Here is a 12470-nt window from a genome sequence, read left to right on the forward strand (position 1 = left end):
CTGCTTGCTATTTCCAGAGAGGGCAGGCAAGGACACTCGGTAAGCACAGCAGCTGCTGTTCCCCAAGAAACACTATGAAATGAATTAACAGGGAGAAATTAGATTCCATAACATTCTTGCAGCAAATGATTTTAAAATTGGCCATTAAAAAGTTAATAATTATGAGATTAATTGATGCTTAATAGTTTTAACTTATCATTTTTAGCAATATCATATTTAATTTTTCCAACTTTGCACTTTAGGGAGAATGGTCACATGTTTAAACATAATTAACAGCCTAAGTTATTACATATAAAAAATGGTTAATTAAACTTCCTCATTATCATTGACAGATGTATCTCAATAGTAATGATATTAAGGAAAATTTTATTTGGGCTTTGATTTATGTAAACTGATCTGAAAGTTTGAGAGTGAACCAATTATTTTCCAGGTGAGACAGCAGGTCGAGCTACGCTAAATTGAATTTTAATTGTTTGTTGAAGAACTATCCATCTCAAACTATGACTGAGTCCAACTTATAAAAATGGTCAAATGGCTAATATAAACAATAACCAAACAATGTGTGCAGTGAATGTATACAGAAAAACAAAGTTTGAGAGCTAAATATAGAAGGATCCCTCTCAGAGTCACTGTGTCTGGATTTTTCATATATTGACAAGCACTTATGATACAGTTTATTCCAGAATCAAATTATATCCATATCTTAAGAAAATACAAAGACCACTAAGTAAACATTCTATGTTTTTGAAGGAGAACAACATTGAAAAAGTCCCTATAAGTGATAATCTATCAGCCCCTAGTAAGGGGAAGCCATACCAAATACAAAAGGAGGCGGGATGCTTCAAAGAGCAGGCATAACCTGAAAATGCTCAAGACTGGAGGCAAGAATTGTTATATTTAGTGCATGGCTACATCACGTAGCAGAGTCCACATTATAAAGTCATGGGTATAATTGTGGTCTGACTTACAGACTGTCCACAAAGTCATGAAAATAACAAAACTCACATCAAAAAAACCATTTCCTCACAATGGATCATTACCTTTTTTAACTTAATTTCAAAAATAATTTAAAGTATAACTTAGAGAAGAATCCACTTATAAAGGAATGAGAATTATTGATATGGCAAATGATATTGGAGGTAGAATTTGGGTGAAAACAATTAAATTGAGAGATAATAGAGAACAGAAGATGGATTAAAGACACAGCCTCCAAAAATGCCTAGTCACTGCATAATCAATCACAGTGGGTGAAGAATGCACACAGCTGAGGATGATCAAAGATGCAACTAATGAGATGGTTTATATTGGAAAAGGAAGAGATAGAACTTCATAGAAACGATATCCAGAAGACCATTTTGCTGTATTTGTTTCAAGGCATATACACTGATGTAGTTTTAGCGTGATCTCATGGATGGAAAGAGTGTATTTTATTTTTGTTTTGCTTTTCTTTTTTCAAACAGGGTTTCTCTGTGTAGCCCTTGCTGTCCTGAAACTCACTCTGTAGACTAGGCTGGCCTCAAATTCACAGAGATGTGCCTGCTTTTGCCTCCTGAGTGCTGGGATTAAAGGTGTGGGCCACCATCCCTGAATGAATGGCAACATTTTAATTGCCACTGATTCAAATTCCTGCATTTTGTCCACTGCCAGCATCATGCCCTAGATGCTCTCTATTCTGCAATCTGCATTGTAGAAACCAATTTATGTGGAACTCAAGCCAGTTTAGTAAAAACACAACTCACCCACAACTCCAAGTAGACACAATCAAGAAATGTGAGCTTTTAAGACAGGAATACCAAAGTATGAGGGAAAAAAATACTTATTTCCCAAACTGTACCATAAGAAATAATTTTGGGGATCTTTCTGTAACTGAGGTTTTAAAAGTGAGATTATTTTGGATTTTCAGCCCACAGGGGACAGGAATACGTATAACTGAAGTGCATCATAGAATTGGTTCTCTGTTCCATGAAGTACCTTACCACTCTCCAAAGAAGACTTTTGCAAATTTTACTTTCCAGCATTATTCTTATTATCTTCCTAAAGATATAGGCATCTTGACATTGTTTTGTTGATTTAGAAGAGTGATCTAACACAGGTGTTCAGAGTCTTTGCCTCCATTATGTTAGAGACAATAAGTGTTAAGATGTTTAATTGCTATGACATGCCAATTTTCGTTTACGTTAGTTAGCTGCAGACTTCAGCATCCAGTGGATAATTTCCTGTATGAGTTCACACTACTAAATTGTTCCCATGTCTCTTTCTTAAGCATGTTAACCTTTTTGTTTTATCACTACCATGAATTAGTTTTATCGTTTTACAATTCTCTGATCCTCTAGGATTAGTGCATCTGTAAAAAAGTGAAGGACTCACAGGACGATAACCTTGCCAAAAATACAGTTCATGCAGTTATTGTGCAAATCGTATCCCTATCTTGTAAATACCCTAGTTAACAGACATTTCTAAATGATACATGGCTCATTTCTACTATAAAATCACATCAGAAATATATCTGAATGTATACTTACACCAAACTCTTAAGGCATCAAACAAGACAAAACAAAGACAGGATTAAATAGGCATTGACATTCTAAGCAGAAAACCATATCTTCTTGATTTCTTTAATTTGTGTTTATCCAGTAAAGGAAACATGTAAGCATAAATAAAATTCTGGATGGCATTTCTTCACCTGGCCAGTGAAGAAGCCCTAAGTTCAATTCCCAGCAATTGCATGGTGGCTTACAACCATCTACATTGAGATCTGGTGCCCTCTTCTGTCATTAAGGCACACATGCAGTCAAAACACTGAGTACATAATAAAGAAATAAATCTTTTAAAATGAATAAATAAGTATAAGTAAATATAGGGTGTCAGAAGCTATTGATGATACAAGGCAAAGATAAGAAAATCATATCTTAGAAAGACAAGAGAGGAATCTTTCTATACAACATGAACTGCAGTCAGCTTTCAGAAAAAAAAAAGAAAATAAATTATCCGGAAAACTGTCCAACTCTTCAGCTTTTCTCCTATTTGATTATTCAATGACTTTGAGCACAGATGTAAAAATAATAATACAACATGAAAATGACATGAGAAGGAAGAAACTAATGAAGGAATAAGGATCATCTATTGTCATGGTCCCTCCAATTAAACTGTCAGATACATTGGCCTCTCAGAGCAGGGAGATTTCAGCAAATAGTAGTAGTCACATCAGAGGTGCAAATCCTCTAGGAAGCTCGTAGGCTGAATCTCAGAAGGAATTACCTAAAGGGCATTTTCTCTTATAATTTCTTCTACAGCCTGTATAAGCAACTTGAATATTTTATGGGTTCAATGTTTCGGTAATTATGAAATAGCCCATTTCAAATGAATGCCAATGCATAACTATAATTTTAGAAGCATGTTTCATACTTATTTGGTCTTAGAGTTGGAAGGAAATGGAAATAAAAACAAATAGATCAAGTCCAGCTATGAATACGTGAATGCAGCCTTCTTTCAACACCCAAGTTCAAACTGTGTAGTTTTTCACTTTGAAGATAATGACTAACACAGTTTTGTGAATAAAAAAGCAGAAAGAGCCAGAAGTATAGCACATGATTTAATCAAAAGGTAAAATGTGGAATTCTACCTAATTGCAGGTTCCTGAAAGGCTCAAAGTTATGACTCCTGAGATATAAAGGAATAAAATTAATTCAGTGTTTAAGCTTCATTGTGTCATACATGTTATTTATCTAATCTCATTGATAACAATTTCAAAAGACATATTATTTTCAAATTTTAGATAGTGATAATAACAATCCAAATGCCTACAGCAATTATGCAAAATCATAGAGTATGCCAAAGAACTCTCATCTCCTTACTTGGGTCTTACTATTTCACTCATGCATCTTTTGGGGAAAAAAAATCAACAAGTTTTCTGGGTAGACATGTCCCCAATAGTCTCTGGAACTTCATGAATCTGTATATATATTTTTAAGTTAATCACTTCCTCTTTTTGAGACTCATTTCTCCATCTACAAAACTTAGATATTTTAACATTCTAACTCCCAAGTAATGATAAACATGAAAATATTTTGTGAATTATAAGATATTGCTTAAACGTGGTATAAAGGAAATTTTTGACTGGTTTCTGTCCCACCAGATCCCACAGCAGTTTAGTCTGCACTAATTTAGAGGTCTGCATTAATCATAAACTGGTTGGCCTAGTAGCTCAGGCTTCTTATTTATTAATTCTTATATCTTACATTAACCCACTATTCTTGTCAGTGTTAGTCACATGGCTTGGTACCTTTTTTGAACAAGCAGTCACATCTTGCATCCTCTGCGTCTGGGAGATGACTGCAGACTGACTCTTTCCATTCCCAGGATTCTCCTGTTCTCCTTGCCCTGCCTCTTCTTCCTGCCTAGATGCCCCCCTTGTCCTTCCTGCCTGGCTACTGGCCAATCAGCATTTTATTAAACAAGTACAAGAAACAAATCTTTACAGGATAAAACCATAGTCCCACAGCAGGAAATTGGTTACAACATTTTATAATAGCATAAATAAATATTTATAGTTTAGATGGCATAGGTAAAAATAAGTTTAAATAATCTTCAAAATACTTTTATGAGTAAATGTCTGGAACAAGGTAGAAAATAAAATTTTGTATGACTTTGTGGGATATTAAAGAAGCTCAGTATCAGGAAGACTACTGTAATGTTGTGTCTCCTGGATGATACAAGGTACTGTACTCATGGATGCTAATGGTTCTGTCTACCTATAAATGATCACACAAGCCAGCATCCCTGCCTGGATGGGAAACGAGCACTTAAGGTAGGTACCACTGCTAGTTGTGGAGTTATAGGCAGTGGGACTCAGATGACAGAGGAAAAGCTGCTTTTCTTTTTGCAGGAGCCACTTGGGAACTTCCAGGTCTTACAGCTCAGCTCTACATTCATGTGCATACTGGTATCACTAACTAGACATAGTAGGTTGTGTGTGTGTGTGTGTGTGTGTCTGTGTGTGTGTATTATTATAGAAGAAGTCAGACAGGGGAATGTAAAAAGGCTTGACATATAGGAGGGTCTAAAGAGGGTTGAAAGGGGTGGATACAATCAAAATGGATTATACGCATATATGAAAAGATAAAAATAAATTTTAAAAGACTTTATAAATATAGAAGTTGGCTCTTTACATCTTATTTTAAGAAAGTAAACAATATTTTTTTAATTTACATATATTCTAGCACTCTATTTTAAGGAAATAATTGATTTACACATTACCCAAATTAACAGTGTTAGTACTAAGTATATTTAATGAGCTCATTCAAATAAATTTGATATTTATAGTTAAGATATCAAATTAAAGTTTAATTGTTTCATTTGAGATACAGTTGTCTAATGGAGCCAAAATTGTAAAGCATCCTTCCAGAGTAACAAAAGCTCGTAATTGTTGTTATGGTGAGGATGGGTGAAACTGAGGGCAGCAAACATTTATAGTGAATGAATCCACATATTAATAATTTAGACTGACAGTAAGGAATTAGTTTTTGTTTTGCTCTTTATATAGACTAGAATTCTTAGAGAATTTATTTTATACTATAAAATTAATTATATATTAATGATCAGTTGCTAAGAAATAATAGTATCATAAACCACAGAGATTAGAAATATCATTAAAATCTGGCATTCTAGAAGTATTCCAGTTCTTTATTCTGTTGATAGTCAATGTAAAAACCATTTCTATACCAAATAAAAATTTCTGGGTAAAATGATTTGATGTGTGTTTAGATACATGGTTCTGAAAAGATTAGCAGTGGTGTCTTAGGGTTTCTATGGCTGTGATGAAACACCATAATTAAAGGGCAGCTTGGGGAGGAAAGGATTATTAGGCTTACACTTCTATATTGCTGTTCATCCTCAAAGGAAGTTAGGACAGGAATTCAGCAAGGGCAGAATCCTGGAGGCAGGAGCTGTTGCTTGTTTCCCCTTGTTTGCTCAATGTGCTTTCTTACAGAACCAACGAACACCAGTCCAGGTATGACAGCATTGACAAAGGACTGGATCCTCCTACACTAATCACTAATAAAGAAAATGCCTTACAGCTGGATCATATGGAAGACTTTCTTCAATTGAGTTTCCTTCCTCTCTGATGACTCTAGCTGTATCAAGACAACACACAGACACATCCAAAATAACAGCAAGTACAAGTGGCCAAGGAAAATAATCAAGTGTGTGTGTGTAAATGTTATTAAGTAATAAAGTTCTGAGATAACACCCAGGATCACAGAACCTAAGTACTGTGGCTGTTTCACGTAAAGAATTGGGGGTTTTAATTTATAGTTCAAAGGACTATATGTAGATTATCAAACACATTGCTAATCTGAAAGCTCAGTAATACCTTGGAATACGTATACAAAACAATAAAGTTTCACCACAGATTATAACAGAATATCCCAAGACTGCCTTCATGAATATTTAGGTTATAATGAATAACTTAGAGACAAATTGAAGTACTGTATTAAGGAATTTAATTGAAGAAATAAATTTATAGCATTCTAGTGAATTTAAAACCATGAGACAATACCTCAAAAAAGAACATCCAATAATCCATCTTCAATGCCCAGCCTTGATCCCTCAACCTTAGTAAGAGGGGTGTGATATACAGGAAAGTCCACAAGGCCCTTGTGCACCAGCAGATGATTCCCCACTCATGTACAAACTGACAGCACCAACTGGACTCAATGGGTTTAAATAATAAAATAAAGAGCATGAGAATTTGGGAGAGAATAGTGAGGTAGGGGATGGGGACGAAATCAAAACATAAGATGAAGGCAGATTTGATCATTTACATTTTTTAACAAGATATTAAAGAAAAAGTTTACAAAGTATCATCTTTGTCATAATTGTAAAAATCATAAACTCAAAAATAAAATTACAATTGCATGTGGAAAAAACTATTAATTGAGTTAGGTGGCAATTAGTTAGATAGTTCATCATATGTGTATTCCAAACACAAATTCACTTTAAATAATGCAAATTAATTATGTTTCTGTGCCTAAACACATAAAGAAAAGTAAAAATGAAGATGACTAACCTATTTTAAAAAGTAAGTGGTCCCAAAATTCAGTCAATTTGGAATTTTGGAAAGACTACATACAAGCTCAAAAATTTCAAAATAATGATAATGTTAATTCATATATAAATGATGTGGAAAATCCACAACAGAGATGTAAGAGATATTGAAAAATGAGAAAAAATCAACTCTACATGAGGCATTCTGTGAATACATTTCCTTGAATGAGTAGGACAAATTAGTGAAAGCTGGCACCATGAACATGCCTTTGGCAATCAGGTGTTGGATATTAATCACCAATGAAGGATTGTTGACATGAGGCACATGTGAGAGATGGTTAAACTCGAGCAAAGACTTCTGTACTCAGAGCTTTTGTCGTGGGAATTGTTGAGTTATTTTTAAAGAGAAGTCAACTTCCCTCACTCTTAATCCTTCATGCATTTTCTTCCCATTTAGCCTTGTAACATCAGATATAGTATAAATGTCCGCATTATATGTGGGTACTTTGACAATGGTCTGTCCAGAATCTCATGTTGTGAACAAAAAAATCTTCCCTTCTGAATCATGCATGTGTCAGTGTTCTGTTTTAGAAGCACAAAAAGACTTTTGGTGGTCACCATTTCATAGATCCAGAAAGTCTAAAAAACATGAAACATAATTAAGAAAAAACAAATTCATAGTTAGTTATTTAAACATTAAGTTATGATCAATGACTTTGAAGGTCTAAGACACACAGTTTCAGAGAGAAGAAGATACTACTGGAGAGAGAAGCAAATGACAATGAACTATTCAAGAGCAAAAATGGGAGCAAGAAGAAAGGGAAATAAGAATACAGTAAGAGAAAACCATATTATTTGTCAAATTTTTAAATATTATCTGACAAATTCACATGCACACATATGCATGGAATGTACAAAAAACAAATTTAGACTTGTGTTATAGTTGTAAGGTTAATTTAAATATATTAAGTGTACATGTTAAAATATCAGTGATAAAGTTATTTCTTTATTGCAAAATATCCATTTTCCTCTCAGACAAGGCCCCTTTGATACTGATGTCATCATACAAATGTCATCAATAGAGTATATTCAAACTAGCTGTTCATGTATGTGCATAGTACCTTTCTATCAGCTTACTCCCATGGCCACATTGGAGGTTGTAGCTAGGAATAATGAACCAGAAGGCAAAATAGTTTTGTGTATTTATAACTCTACTCTGTAAGTACAGTTATAAGTCAAAATCAGGAAGCAGCTGATTCATACCTGCAGTTGGATGGGGCCTTGAAAAACAATAGTGAGGCAAATGTATTTCACAAGAAGAAATAAAGGTGGTAAGGTACAAGCAGGGATTCACTTACTGTGTGCTCTGGAATCCTCGTGGTTCAAGTGTATCCACAAGGCCCAATGGCATAACTGGTTCATCAAGTCCTTAATGGAAACTCCTGTAAAATACAATCCATGGCAGTCTGAACCTGAACATGCAGATAGATGGGTGGGTGAGTGGATGGTTGGGTGGGTGAATGAGTAGGTGGGTCAATGGGTGGGTAGATGGATAAATGGATAAGTGGACAGAAGGATGGATGAATGGATGGATGGATGGATGGATGGATGGATGGATGGATGGATGGAAGAACGTCTGAGTAATAATAATTCTATATCTTGTGTTGGTGATTACTAGAGAGCATTACTGCAAGTTATTCAAGTAGTTATCAGATGGATACACACATTTAAAGAATGTTTCACCTAATATTGTCACTTTTGTAGTGTTAGACATAGTTAATTTTCTCCCATTAAAGAATTCAGAAACAGGCAAAATCCACGGTCACAACATATAGCCAAGGTTTGTTACACATACAAGTCAGCATAGCAGAGAAAGAAGGATAACTCAAAGAGGACGTGATCTGAAAACCAGAATCTAGTAGTTTTGTTTTTTTGTTTTTTTGTTTTTTGTTTCTTTTTTTTTTCTGGCGAGTCTAGGCTTTTCTGTTTGGTGAATGAGAAAGTTCCCTTTCCTCCTTCTAGATTAGTTGGTTTTGACTGTCTTGGTGGATTGGTTGAATTAGACAAAGACAGAGAAGTTTATTGGTTCCTGCCAAGAGTACAACAAAAATATTGAAAGATCCAATCAGCAGTTTTTCCATTTACAGGGAAAAAGCTAGTAAGTCTTTGTTTCAGGGAATAAGAACTGAGAAGGCAATCATCTTCTTTGATTGTATTGTGACTTGTCTACTTTGTTTACTTATGACATCTGTTCTCATTAGTCTGACTGTCAGGCCAATAACTGACCCCCCCCCCTCCATCAAAGGCAGCTAGACAGCAATGGAGCATTAAATTTTTTTTTCTTAAATAAATTGTTATTCTAGGAATGACTTTGCATTCCAGGAAATAAAGCCTAATCTTTCTTATACATTTATTAATTATATATATATATATATATTAACATCAATTATGTATAATTAATATAATTTAGACATTTCACACACATATGAAGATATGGAGAAACATATAAATGAATGATATGGAGAACAGAAAGATTAAATTGAAGTTCATAATATTACATATATAGAAATCCAAAAAGTACATTATATGGTTTGAAAACCAAAAGTCCACAGAACATAAAAATATTACTGTTGTATATCTGGAAGTTAGGGTCTATTAATAAGTAAATTGATTTTAAATGACAAATAAAAATAAGCATTTCAACAAAATATAAAATTATAACAAATTAATCAAATTGTTATATAAGATATAATATTTGTAGATTATGAATTTGTAATGTATAGAAGGGTTAAGGAAACCATTACCATGCCTTATTCAATATATATGAGTAGTATGTCTGTGTCTGAGATATTTGTATCTGACTTAAACATAAATAGATAATTTAACACATTTGAGAAAATCAATTCTGTCTTTAATAAAGTAAATTTCAATGACTCTATCTTATACTCAATATACTTCATAAACATTATGCAGCTATGTGGTAAACTGAAAAATAATGATATAAATAATTTTAAATTTTCTATCCATTATCCAAAGAAGTAATTAAAAATTAAAATTAAATGGATACTTTCTAAATACTTTGAAAAGATTCACCTAAATTTAGATAAGAAGGAAACTTACTAGATGTGTTTATTTTAATCTATGCAGACCAGGAGTGGTGGTGTGTGCCATTAATACCAGGACTCATCAGGCAGAGACAGTTAGATCTCTGTAAGTTTATGGCCAGCCTGGTCTGCACAGCAAGTTCCAGGCTAGTCAGAACTGAACAGTGAGATCCAAGGAGATATAATAACCATGTTTGGGTTTAAAAATTCTCTTTTTAAGTAGGTTTTTTAGAAAGAAATAGTTTGTAGCACCTAACACTATGAAGAAAAGTTAATATGAAAAAGAAAATTAAAATATTCATGCTGACATTACAGTATATAATGGAGATAACTCATGTATATAGATATGTGTATATACACATATATACACATGCATTTGTGCACACAGATTTAAGTAAGAAAAACACTGGTCAAGCTTTCAACTTTTCTCTCATTTTAAGTTTAGTATTCTATTATGACAATAATCACTACCACAACAAAAACAGCATCAGTTAATGGCACTATTAACTCAAGAACCTAAAACAGCAACACATTAATTATATTCATTATATTTAATTGAACATAATCATCAAACTTAACAATTCTTTGTACACTAATTAATAGAACAGCATGTATTCTGTAATATATATATATATATACACACACACACATGTATATTTAAAAGACTATCCATTTTTAGCAGATCTTTTTGTCAAAAGAAACTGCATGAACCAGAATTTAGTATGTAAGAAAGACATTAAGTTAAACTTTAATAATTTAACTTTAACGAGACTTGGTGTCATATTTTTTCTATTGGTAATTTGAGAATATTGTCATAGGCTTTCTCAGGTGAACAAGCACTTTCCAACTGCACTTTAAAGGTTTTATTGTTTTTGGTTTTCCCTTTGGTTTTTCTAGTGTTACCGTTTCCACAGTGATTCCACTGCCACCTGGTTTGCCAAACACATAACCAACACTATTCGCCAACATTTTAGGTACATGGCTTTATGTCAGAGTTAAGAAAGTGTTGCATTCAGTTCTGTCTACAAGCAACAGTCTCAGCTAACTGCACCACACCTCTAAGATCTCCTTGTCAATGTAACCTCCCTTGTAGGTTAAACTATGACTGTAAGATCATTAAATATTCCTGACAGAATTGATTCCATTCTTGCCATTTCTCCAGTGACTGGTGGGATCCATGCTCAAGCTGTCTCCTTTCTTCACTGAGTGTTCCTCCTTTCTGTTTTTCCATATGATAGCTCCATAATATGGAATTGATTAAGTGTCCATTGAAATAAGAATGGGTAAAGAAAATGGGTGGTATATACACGATAAAATATTATTTAGGAATAAAAAGAATCAAATCCCACCATTGCCAACAACCTCATGGCACTGGAGAATAGTTTGTTGGATGAAATAAACTTGAGACAGAAAGACAAATACTGCATGTTCTTGTTTTAAGGTGAAAGATTAAAATGATGATTCCATAAAAGTTGAGAGTAAAATAATGATCCCTGGAAGTCAAGAAGGGTAAGCTTGGATAACAGACGCTAAAATAATGTTAGGTAAGATAACCAAGTTCTAGTCTGCCACAGCACAGTATTGTGGTGCTACTTTATAAAAATTTCTAAATTTTAAGTTTCCAAACATAAACACAAGATAATTTTTCGAGTCTATGTAGTCTTAAGATTTGGTCATATAGAGTACACGCCTGGATCAGTGCATAGATTGTTCCTCAACGGCTTTCCACATTTCTTTTATGGGGCAGGGTTTGACACTGGCATAGAGATCATCAACACCCATCTGTGCTCTGTCATTTTGGAATTACAGATACTTATGATGATAGACCCAGCACTTTTCACATAATTTTTGAAGAAGAAACTCTGCTCCTCATGCTTATGCAGCAAACATTTTACCAAGTGAACATCTCCATAGTCCAATAGTTGTTTGCAAATATATAGTCAAGTACAGAATGGCTGGATTAGATATATTAAAGTTATTTTGATTGTAATGTACACAGTACCATTAGAATGAATAACAAGAGGTCCCAAATCATTTAAAACTCTAGAAAATGATACTCATAAGGAAACATATTACAAAAAACTGAAATCTAAATATTATTTAAGGTTCAAAAGAAATGACAGCAACAGAGATAAAACCTGTATGTAAGAAGCCAGCCAGCCTTCATGTTCTAAGAACTGCAGAGAAAATTTAGAGTTGTTGGGAGAGAAAACAAGATAGACAAGGATCTCAGGCCAAATGCTCTAGGATTTCTTGAGTCACCTTAATGGTCTCCAGTTTCTGCTGAATATAATATGACGTCGTTGAGTCATTTTGATT

General features: G+C 33.8%; 1 long non-coding RNA gene across 3 annotated transcripts in view; it reads right to left on the bottom strand.

The window, feature by feature from the left end:
• Nucleotides 1–6413: 6413 nt before the first annotated feature.
• Nucleotides 6414–12470, bottom strand: part of LOC142836353 (uncharacterized) — a 64024-nt gene continuing 57967 nt past the window's right edge. For 2 of the 3 annotated variants that reach the window (XR_012908052.1, XR_012908053.1), the window contains exons 4-5: nt 8406–8513; nt 6414–7686 (exon numbers count right to left, since the gene is read on the bottom strand). This is a non-coding gene — a long non-coding RNA (uncharacterized LOC142836353). The remainder of the gene's footprint in view (nt 7687–8405; nt 8514–12470) is intronic. The other variant, XR_012908054.1, reaches the window with a different exon arrangement.

The sequence above is a fragment of the Microtus pennsylvanicus genome, chromosome 16 (genome assembly GCF_037038515.1).
Source record: "Microtus pennsylvanicus isolate mMicPen1 chromosome 16, mMicPen1.hap1, whole genome shotgun sequence".
Taxonomy (NCBI): domain Eukaryota; kingdom Metazoa; phylum Chordata; class Mammalia; order Rodentia; family Cricetidae; genus Microtus; species Microtus pennsylvanicus.